This window comes from Eptesicus fuscus, chromosome 5, assembly GCF_027574615.1.
Source record: "Eptesicus fuscus isolate TK198812 chromosome 5, DD_ASM_mEF_20220401, whole genome shotgun sequence".
NCBI lineage: Eukaryota > Metazoa > Chordata > Mammalia > Chiroptera > Vespertilionidae > Eptesicus > Eptesicus fuscus.
This window is the reverse complement of record NC_072477.1, coordinates 70366876-70377789: the sequence shown is the minus strand read 5'-3', so window position 1 is coordinate 70377789 and position 10914 is coordinate 70366876. Positions and strand designations below refer to the sequence as shown.

Genomic DNA, 10914 nt, shown 5'->3' with positions numbered 1-10914 from the left:
AGGAGATGCTGGATCTTCGAAAGGAAGCCTCAAACACAATGGAAGTCATTAAAATTACATTACATCTGGCATTCTTGATGAGGCAAAGCTGGCACAGGTTCCACAGTAATCATAAGCACTGAGGCTCATGGCCCAGTCATTTGGAGAATGTGGACAAATGTGTTAATTTAAGTATCATCACTTGTCCCCAAGGCCAAAGTACAAACTGCCTGCAACTCTAAGGGCCCGAGGATGGCTCCCTTAGCAACCCTTAACCATGTCACACTTTTGCCTTCCTCACCTTTGCTGATACTTAAGGGCCCACTTGATTCTGATCCCTGAACTCAAAGGTGCCTTCTTCAAACGGGTGTTTCTATTAATCTAGTTAGTCTCTGCCTCTCACGTGGAACATTATTATATCATCATTATTATCACAGCTCTCGTGTATTAAATACCTAGTGCGTACTAGGCTCTCTGCCAGGGTAGTGATGTTTATCAATTCAGAAAAACATAAAGTTGATGATCTTATTTCTACCCTGCAAAAATGAAAACTCAAGTTCTAGTTAAATAACTAGTTCAAAGTCAGTCATAGGCAACCAAAACCTGTCTGCCTCAAGAATCACTGCCCTCTACCACTGCCTTTCAATTAATGACGTTGTCCTCCTTTGCTGAATTTCTCTTTTGCCAGGACACCATGCTGTCAGTTCCCTGAGGAGAAGGGGGGGATTGATTTTGCCATATATTTCTAGGTGTCTCTTAGATCCCAACACAAGCTGGACACAGTCTGGTAAAGTTCTGATGAATGCAGTGGATTTGACTCTAGTCCAATCCTCCTAACTCTCAGAGTCTTGAATCAACTAATTTGATACAAGAATTATCTGTAAACTCGGAAAATGATTTTTAAGACCATATGGCTGGATTTGGTAGATAGCAAGCATTCATGGGCTGTTTATCCCTCTAATCATAAACATAAATAGAAGAGGGGCCTGGGTAGGGCCTTAAAAAGACCAAGTTGACTCATCAGATATATGTCTCTATCAGTCTTTTGAAACAGGCAGTCTTTTTTTTTTTTTTTTTTAAGACTTCAATTTAATTAGAATTCCTTCTCCCATTGAGATAACATCTTCAATTGATTTAATCCTTTCTTCTGCATTCCTTGCATCCTGAGAGGTAGTAATGGTTTTCATTTTACATTCTGGTCTTAAAGCATGATAAACAGCTAGTGTCAGTTTTGCTTCCCCCAACAGTGGCTGCAGCAGTGGGGGCAGCGGGAGGTCAGGGAGCTGGCCTCCAGTCATCTGTAATTCTCCACACTCTCACTCTCCACGCTTCAGACTCTTCCTGTGGTTTGATTCATCCTTTTGTTCTCAGAGATTGGGTGACTCCAGTTAGAATTCTAAAAGCATCTCATATTTTACAGTTTGTATTTATTATAGTATCCTCTTAAATTGCAATTCAATTACACGTTTTACTTTATAGGTCCTTAAGTATATATCTCTGTTTTATTTACTATGAAAAATAGCTGGGAGAGAAAGTTGGTTCTATAATTTTTCCTCCTAATTAGTTATTACTAAGTTTGAAGAAGAAAAGAGAAAGATAATAAAGTCAAGCAACAAAGACTGCAGATATTAAATCCTCTCTAATAAAATGGTAATATGCAAATCAACCATCACTCCGCTACATAAGCCATGCCCACCAGTCAAGCCACGCCCATCAGCCAATCAGGGTGAGTATGCAAATTAACCCCATCCAAGATGGCTACAGCCACAGAGAGCAAGGTTTCCCAGGTAACAGAGCAAGCCAAGCTTTCCATAGCCCGTTGCAGGCCTAAGCCTCCACTCAAGCTACAAAGTTTCAATTATAGAAGGTAAACAAATTCAAACAAATGGCGGCAGAATGGAGCTTGAGAGAGCAGGCCAGGGTTGCCAGCAGCAACAGGGGAAGCAAAGCTTTCCGCACACCCTGGCCGGGCTCACCCGCTGAAGGCTACAAAGTTTCAATTGTAGAAGGTGAATTAACTGCCACAGAAATGGCTGCTGCCCCGGAGGGAGCAGCAGGCTTGGCTCCGCTCCAGGCTACAAAGTTTCAATTGTAGGAGGAAAATAAATTCCAGATACCAGGGCCTCCCCTTGGGTTGCCAGGGGGCATGGCCGGCCTGCAAACCACCATAGGCCCCTCGCTCAGGCCGCCCCACGCCCCAAGGGAACCCCACCCTGATCCGGGACACTCTTCAGGGCAAACCAGCTGGCCCCCACCCCTGTACCAGGCCTCTATCCTATCTAATAAAAGAGTAATATACAGATTGATCATCACTGCAACACACAATATAGCTGCCCCCATGTGGTCAAAGATCCTTCCCCCATGTGGACACGAGATGGCCACTACAAGGTGGCCAGCAGGAGAGGGCAGTTGGTAGGCACCCGGCCTGCAAGGGAGGGTAGTTGTGAGGGACCAGGCCTGTAAGGGAGGGCAGTTGAGAGGGACCAAGCTTGCAAGGGAGGGCAGTTGGAGGTGATCAACCCTGCAGGAGAGGGCAGTTAGGGGTGACCAGGCTGGCAGAGGAGGGAAGTTGGGGTCAAACAGGCTGTCAGGGGAGCAGTTAAGCATCAACCAGGCTGGCAGCGGAGTGGTTAGGAGGTGATCAGGCTGGCAGGCAGAAGCGGTTAGGGGCAATCAGGAAGGCAGGCAGGCGAGCAGTTGGGAGCCAGCAGTCCTGGATTGTGAGAGGGATGTCCAACTGCCTGTTTAAACAGGCAGTTGGACATCCCTCCAGGAGTCCCAGATTGGAGAGGGTACAGGCTGGGCTGAGGGACAACCCCCTGCCGTGCACGAATTTCGTGCACCGGGCTTCTAGTATAAATATATTGAACATTGTACTTCATAAAGTAATTCAGCACATATGAAACTATATCAATAAATGAGCCAGGTAACAATCAGCATGTCATGAATGTCTTGAAGGACTGACTCTCCAGATTAGGGATGCATTTGGTGGAGCCAAGGCCACAAAGGGTTAATACCTGTAAATGACACTTCAAATTTGATTTCTGTTACATCTAATGTGATCATATAACCCCAAATGGCTTTAAACTTTTCCATTTTAGTTCATTTCCAAGGGTGAATATTTCCATTGGGATAATTGTAGGATAGTTATCCCTGGGAAGTCATTATGCCAGGAGAAGTTTTGTTTTTTTCTTTGTGTAAATATGAACTATTTCACTACTACCATTTTTCTTCTATATCAAATTTTTAAACTAATTTGCTAGCACAAAGCTAGATATGGCACACAAAGTGTAGCATTGTATTAACTTGTTTACTTCAGAAAAAAAAGGTATGCAAAGTGATATCGTCCCACAGTGGTTACAGTGACCTTCAGGAAAACGAACCACCGAAATCCAAGCCCTTGCTTCTATTTATCCCTTTAACGAAGCTAGTTGTTAAATAAAATTGAATATACAACTGTATGTTTTATAGTTCTCTAATTTATAACATTTTAATATTTTGTTATGCATAAAATACAAACTAGGGAGACAAATGATATCGTGTTGATAAGCTAATTATTCTGTTTACCTCTATCTAAAAAAGAGAGCACAGGCTTTTAATCAGGAATCTTAGGTCTAATTTACAAGTAGTATGGAGTTAACCAAGCTATTTAATCTCCCTGAGCCACAGTTTAATTACCCATAAAATATCAATATCAATATCTATATCAAAAAGTTATCTTAAGTATCCAATAAGATTAGATAACATTCTGAGAGGCAGTTCAAGACAGTAGTTAAGAATATAGAACCTGAGCCAGGTGACTTACTTTACCTCTTTGCTTCTGTTTCTTTATCTGTATAATGGAAATAGTAATAGTTGTGGGTGAGGTGTGTGTGAAGAGTACTCGAAATAATGCTGGAGTCCAGTAAGCCTAAGTCTGCTCAAGTATTAGTATTATTGTTATTATTTCACATGAAAGTACTTAGCATTGACCATGGAACATAGATACGCTGCTTTCCTATTGTGTTGTCATTAACTTATTTTTCCCCCACGTAATTAGTATCACCCAACAGTGGCAGCTACAGAATTTCTTTATAGGAGTTTCTGGGGGTTGGGGAAATGTGGTAGGAATGTTTAAAAGCTGTGAGGTTTGTTTTAAAGCAGTGTTTGTACAGTGGCTTTAAGTAAGGTGAAGAATATTTATTTTCCATAGAAAACTATTGGGTAAGCCTACTTCCAGGGCTAACACCTCTTCAAATTGTGAGGCATGCTGATACTCTTAAAGAGCAGAAGGAACCACCGATATAATAAATTCCCAGTAAATCAACCCAGCATTTTCAGCATAACCAGCTGAGAACATCTGTGGGATAATGTAACCCACTGCAAAGCACAAGACAATAATGGGTACCTCAAGTGCATGAATTGATTGGGGTTTAGTCCATTAAGCATCCCAGACATGTTCTTTCTACCCAAGACATGCTACCTAAGAAATATATAAAAATGGCAAGGTCTTCATTTATTAATGCCAAAGTTTCAAAGTATTTCAATTATAGAAAAATTCATATCCAATCTGAAACATCCCAATTTACCTGTATTTGAGTTTGTTTAATGGTTTGAACAGATTCTACCACCACTCACCCAGTAATACACACACACACACACACACACACACACACACACACACACGCACGCACCACATTTCCATTGCCATTTTCCATAAAGTGTAAAGCTCTTTGGGAAATCTTAAAATCTTATTTGGTAATTATTTGCCTGTTCCCTCATTCAACAAAATTTTACAACAAATCATAAAATCATACTAGTCACAAGGGAGGAAAAGCCATAGAGTCTGGCCTCACAGTCTAGTGGGGGAAAAGGCAAGTCAACAACAAATGTTAAGGACAGCATACAAACATCTCCTCCACTGCAGAGGCCTATGGCCGACCCAGTAGCAATGAGCACCCCTAGTACTCAGAGTTTTCTCCCCTAATACCATCCATACCAGTGATGGGCAACCTTTTGAGCTTGGTGTGTCAAACTTCGCCAAAAAACTGAGCATAACTCAGGTAGTGTGTCACTTTGAGGAAAAAACTAACTCCAAGACTCTAGTAGCAAATGTTTCATCCTCAGGAGCAGCAAATGTTTCATCCTCATGAGCAGCAAATGTTTCATCCTCGGCATGCGGCCGCGAGTCATCAGAAATGGCTACGCGTGTCAGTGCTGACACGTGTGTCATAGGTTCGCCATCACTGATCTATACTAATAAAAGGGTAATATGCTAATTAGACTGGACATCCTTCCTGACAAAGTCAGGGGCATGGCTGGCCTGCAAACCACCCAAGGCCCCTCGCCCAGGCTGGCACCACCCCATAGGGGGGACCCCCACCCCAATTGGGGGTGTGGTCGGCCTGCAAACTGCCGACGGCCCCTCACTCAGGCCGGCCCATCTCAGCAGGGACCCCCACCCTGATTGGGGGCGTGGCTGGCCTGAAAACCCTATGACCCCTGCCCCAGCGGCCCCACCCCCCCAGCAGGGACCCCCCCACCTCGATCCGGGGCCCCCTTCAGGGCAGGCCAGCCGGCCCCCACCCATGCACCAGGCCTCTGTCCTATATAATATAAGGGTAATATGCAAATTGACCATAACAGCAGAATGACCAGAACGACCGCTGGACCAGTCACTATGAGGCACACTGACCACCTCTAGGTCCCTTTCCCTGGCCGTCAGGCACCGATCACCCGATGGCAAACGGGGAACCGGGGGTGGGTGGCGGCGGGAGGCGGGGCCGGCTGCAGGCAACTGGGGAAGATGGCCCTGATCGCAGGCCAGGCCTAGGGACTGTACCCGCACATGAATTTCGTGCACCAGGCCTCTAGCTTCCTATTAAAAGGAAAAGGAGATTCTTTAAGAAATTGCTAATTGCAGATCTGGGGCAGGAACTATGGAGTGGGCAAAAATAGGTTTACAGTTGTGAGTACACGAAACACACAGTTAATAAAGCTATTCTGTTAATCATAACCTTCTTGTCTTTTTCTATATGAACAACTGTAAATCTACTTTTGCCCACCCCTGCATATAGGATTATCCTGGCATAAGCAAAAAAGCTATCAACCTGCCTCAGGAGTCCACTTGAATAAGCCCTCCTTTGCCAAATATAGAACAATCGAGCATAAATAAATAAAGTATCTGAAATGTATTGGAAGACATTAAATATGTTTAAATAAAGGCATCCTTGATAATGCTTAAACAAAAATTGGTCATCTCTGCAGCATCCTAGAGTACCAATTTGTTAGTTTAAAAACTGATAAAGGGAAAAAATAATAATTGATTATGATTATCTCATATGAACTGTATTTCAGAGTAACCAAATATCTGATCAAGGGAAATCTCTCTTTTAAGATGTGTCAAGATAATAAATTAAGAAGAAATAATCAATGGAGGTTAATTGGAGAGTGTAGACAAAACAATAGTTGCCATAACATATAATTGTTAAAACTGGGAGGTGGGCACATGAGCATTACACTGTTATGTTATTCAGGCCATTTGTATATGCTGCAGTATTTAGGATACAGAGTTAAAGAGGAATAATACATTCTGATTACTATAGCTTTGGAGTAATCTTCAAGTAATATAGTGCAAGTCCTCCAAATACATTTTCCTTTTTTAGGATTGTGTTGGCTGTTCTTGTTTGGTTTCATATATACTTTAGAAGCAACTAAGCTATTTCTGTAAAACAGAGATTTTTTTCATTGCATTGAATCTGTAGACCAATGTGGGGAGAACTGACATTATAACATGAACATCTCTCCATTTAATATTGAATCTTCTGTGAGTTTTCTCAGCAGTGTTGTATTCTGTTTTGTGCTTTCACAGAGCTCTTGAATATCTTTTGTTATATTTATTCTTAATTATTTTGTCCTTTTACTATTTTAAATTGCATTTTTAAATTTTACTTTTAATTGCTACAAATATGCAAGCTATAAGTGATATTTGTATATTGGCTTTGTATTCTGCAACTGTGACTTATCCACTGTGCACTTATTCCTAGCAGTTTCTTCATAGATTCTTTATGATTTTATATATTTATGATTCTTTACAATTTGCACACTTTTTTTCTATCTAAAGGGAATTACCTTTTTTTACCATTTTATTTTTTTATTGATTAAGGTATTACATATGTGTCCTTATCTCCCCATTGTCTCCCAACCCCACCACTCATTCCCTCACCCCCCTGTTGTCTGTGTCAACCAAAGGACTTGTATGCATGCATATGAGCCTAACCAATGGACCCAATATGCATACTTTTAAAAATATATATTTTATTGATTTTTTACAGAGAGGAAGAGAGATGGATAGAGAGTGAGAAACATCGATGAGAGAGAAACATCGATCAGCTGCCTCCTGCTCACCTCCTACTGGGGATGTGCCCGCAACCAAGGTACATGCCCTTGTCTGGAATCAAACCTGGGACCAAATTTCAGTCTTCAGGCCAATGCTCTATCCACTGAGCCAAACCAGTTAGGGCCAATTTGCACACTTTTACATAGTTTTGCTTCTTTTATTTTTATATATTTTTAGAGAGAGGAGGGGAGGAAGGGAGAGGTGGAAAGGGAGAGAGGAAGAGAAACACCTATGTGAGAGAGAAACATCAAGCAGTTGCCTCCTGCATGTGCCCTGCCTGGGGATCTAACCTGCAAACTGGGTACATGCCCTGACCAGCAGCTGAGCCCAGCACCTTTTGTTGTATGGGACTACCCTCTAACCATGTGAATCACACTGGCCAAGGCATGTTTTGCTTTTTCCCTCATATATTTCTTTTATTAGTCCTCACCCCAGGATATTCTTTTCCATTGATTTTAGAGAGAGTGGAGGGAGGAAAAGGGAGACAGAGAGAAACATCTATGTGGGAGAGACATATCCATTGGTTGCTTCATGCATGCACCCTGACCTGGGGCCTGGGATTGAACCTGCAACCCAGGGACAGGCCCTTGGCTGGGAATGGAACCTGTGACCCTTCCATGAGCGGGCCGATACTCTAACCACTGAGACCACTGGCCAGGGCTCCTTCCTGATTTTTATTTCTTTAATTGTTTTGTCTCACCTTATCGCAAGTACAGTAATACTGTGGTGGAGCTCATCTGGGCCCACGTGGCTCAGTGGTTGAGCATCAACCTATGAACCAGGAGGTTACCATGCGATTCCCAGTCAGGGCACATGCCTGGGTTGCGAGTTCGATCCCCAGTGTGGGATGTGCAGGAGGCAGCTCATCGGTGATTCTCTATTATCATTGATGTTTTGATCTCTCTCTCCCTCTCCCTTCCTCTCTGAAATCAATAATATTTTTTTTTTCAAAAAGTGCTTCTATGAAAAACAAACAAACAAATACTAGTACATACCAGTATGAGTGGTGGAAGCAGGCAGTCTTGCCTTTCCTTAATCTCAGAGGGAAAATATTTTAGTCCTTCACCATTAACAATGCTGTTAGCTATAAGCCTAATATATAAAACCCCAGGGTCCGGAACGTCCAAAACAACCGAAGGCTCCACTAAACACCAGGCTAGGGAGCTGAGGGAGTGGGAGCTGTTCAATCAGTGGCAGCAGTGACTGGTGAGCGGTTGAAAGGCAGACCTCTTGGTCCTTCCTCCCGGCCCTCAGACTCCAATCAATCGGTGGCTGAGGTGGGGCAGAACTGGGGACTGGCTCCCTTAGTAGACCTGCAGGGTCAATCTCAAGAAGACAGGCCAGGCACCAACGGACCAGCACTGCCAGCATGATCCCAACAGTGCTGCTGGCCTCCTGGAACCTGGCCTCGGTCACTGCGGCCGCTTCCCCTCTCTACATGCTCCACAAGGAAGAAAGGATAGCGCCAGCAGCACCAGGGGTGACCAGCAGTGACTGCTCTCCCCATGCTTCCTCCAGGTCACTCAAGCCCGCCCCACTCCAGATGAAGTCTGATCACTGCACACGGAAGAAATGTAGTAAAAAAATAAAAACCGATGACCAAGGGCCCGGCTCCAGGAGCTCTTGGGAGCCTCCGAGCGCTGGGCACCCCGACTATTTTAGGGGCTTCAGGTGAGCGGGGGACACAGAGGGGTCAGGAAACCTCCCTGGAGGTTGGGCCATCAGTCTGATCGAGGATCCATCCATCCTGCCATCTGCCAACAACCACCTCCGTGGAGAATGGGAGAACAAAGGGAGGGGGTGGTTCTGAAAAACCCAGAGGGAATCCAGGGTCCCAGGTACTCTGCCCCGCCCGCTGACACTTTTGGTTTCTCCCCGAGTCAGTGGCACAGCCCAAGAGACCCTGGGCGGGCACCTGGCGCAGCCGCCTCTCCACATTTGCCTGTTCGTCTTTGTGTCTGTCTCTGTGTCCGTCAGGCTGTCCCCAAGCTTGCCTCCACTTCTAGAACTAAGCTTCTGGTATAGCGACAACCCACAAACCCTCATCCCTTTTCTATGGCAGGATACTTGCCCCCCACAGGCTACACCCCTTCGCCCCCTCCTCCCTACCCTGTGACCACTGGGTACCCGGAGCAGGTGCAGCATCCTGGGCCCGGACTGGCACCAGTGCCCGCCCACATGCCTGCCCATGCACCCAGCTTTGCTCTCTTCCCCTTGCCCAGCCCCACTGCCCTGGGGCCTGCTGCCGGGCCTGCTGCCCCCCTCTTGCCACTGCCCGGGGTACCTCTGGCCTCGAATTCTTGGTGCCGATTGATCAGATCCTGATTCCCTAGAGGGCTGTGCGAGTGGAGATGCTCCTAGGCTGAGAGACAAGTAACTGGTATGAACTGTGCTCAGGGGCTGGACAGCCCCTGGGTCAGGCAGCTGAAGAGAGCAATTGCTGTGCACGTCTGTGCTGTGGGGTCCGCTGGCCCCTTCGTGTCCATCTGGTGAACTCCGGGGACCAAGAGATGGAAGTATAGTCACCACCAGGCACCACCAGTGGCCATGTGCTGCAGACCTGGCATCCCTCCCTCCCCAAGTTCTCCATTCAAGAAGCCAATTGCCATATGATCCTGCGAGTGGTGGGGCCCTGCTGGACCTGTGGCTGTGGCACAGACACGAGCTTTGAGGTGAAGACTCTGGATGAGTCCCACAGTGTGGGCCGCATCAGCAAGCAGTGGCGGGGCTGGGCGGGGAGAGGGTTCTGCTTCAAGAAGCCCCCACGTATGCAGATGACTTTGGCTTGCAGTTCCCACTGGATCTGGACGTGAGAGTAAAGGCTGTACTGCTGGGAACCACATTCCTCATTGACTACATGTTCTTCGAGAAGCGAGGAGGCACTGGGCCCTCTGCCATCACCAGTTAGACGGCATCTCAGGGTGAGGACCATCACCTCAGCTAGAACTCAAGATGGTCACCTGGCCTGGCCTGGCCCCTCCTCAGAGGCAGCCCTTTCCTCCATGTACACTGCAGAGGACAGACAGGGGTGCCTAAGAGGCTGGGGCCATGGTGCCCCATCCCTATTCTACTCCCTTGGCCTCCCTCACCTGTGACCTCCACAGAAGGGCATGTCTGAGAGCCCTTCCCCTGCTACCTCTCACCACTGTCTCCGGCCATCCCTCAGCACACAGGCATATTGGCTTTCAAACTTGCCCTACTCACTTCCTCTCACCCCCTTCCAGGGCCTCTGCTCTGGATGAGGCCTTTGGAATCCAGGGCTCTGGGGTTTTACAACAGAGCTGGGGTGGGAAAGGGTAAATAGCATCAAAGTTGGCTGATATGGCCACCCACCTCTGCCTCATCTTGACCAATTAGTTCAGCCTCAGAATGTGGCACTCAAAGGGGATCCATACTTCCCCAGCAATGGCTCTAGGGCCTAGGCCCCAGTGCCAACTTCCTCTCCCCCTTGGCCCTCCCCATAGCTGGTGCTTGCTGCAGCTCTGTGTGCCTTACTTAACCACCCCTTCCTTCCCTGTTCCTACAAAGGAGGCTGCATCTTTGTATGGTATATTCAT

The 10914-nt window shown here is 46.1% G+C and overlaps 1 pseudogene; it reads left to right on the top strand.

Annotated features, from left to right (window-relative positions):
• Positions 1-9412: 9412 nt before the first annotated feature.
• On the top strand, positions 9413-10409 carry LOC103287495 (phospholipid scramblase 3-like; annotated as a pseudogene).
• The last annotated feature ends 505 nt before the right edge of the window (positions 10410-10914 follow it).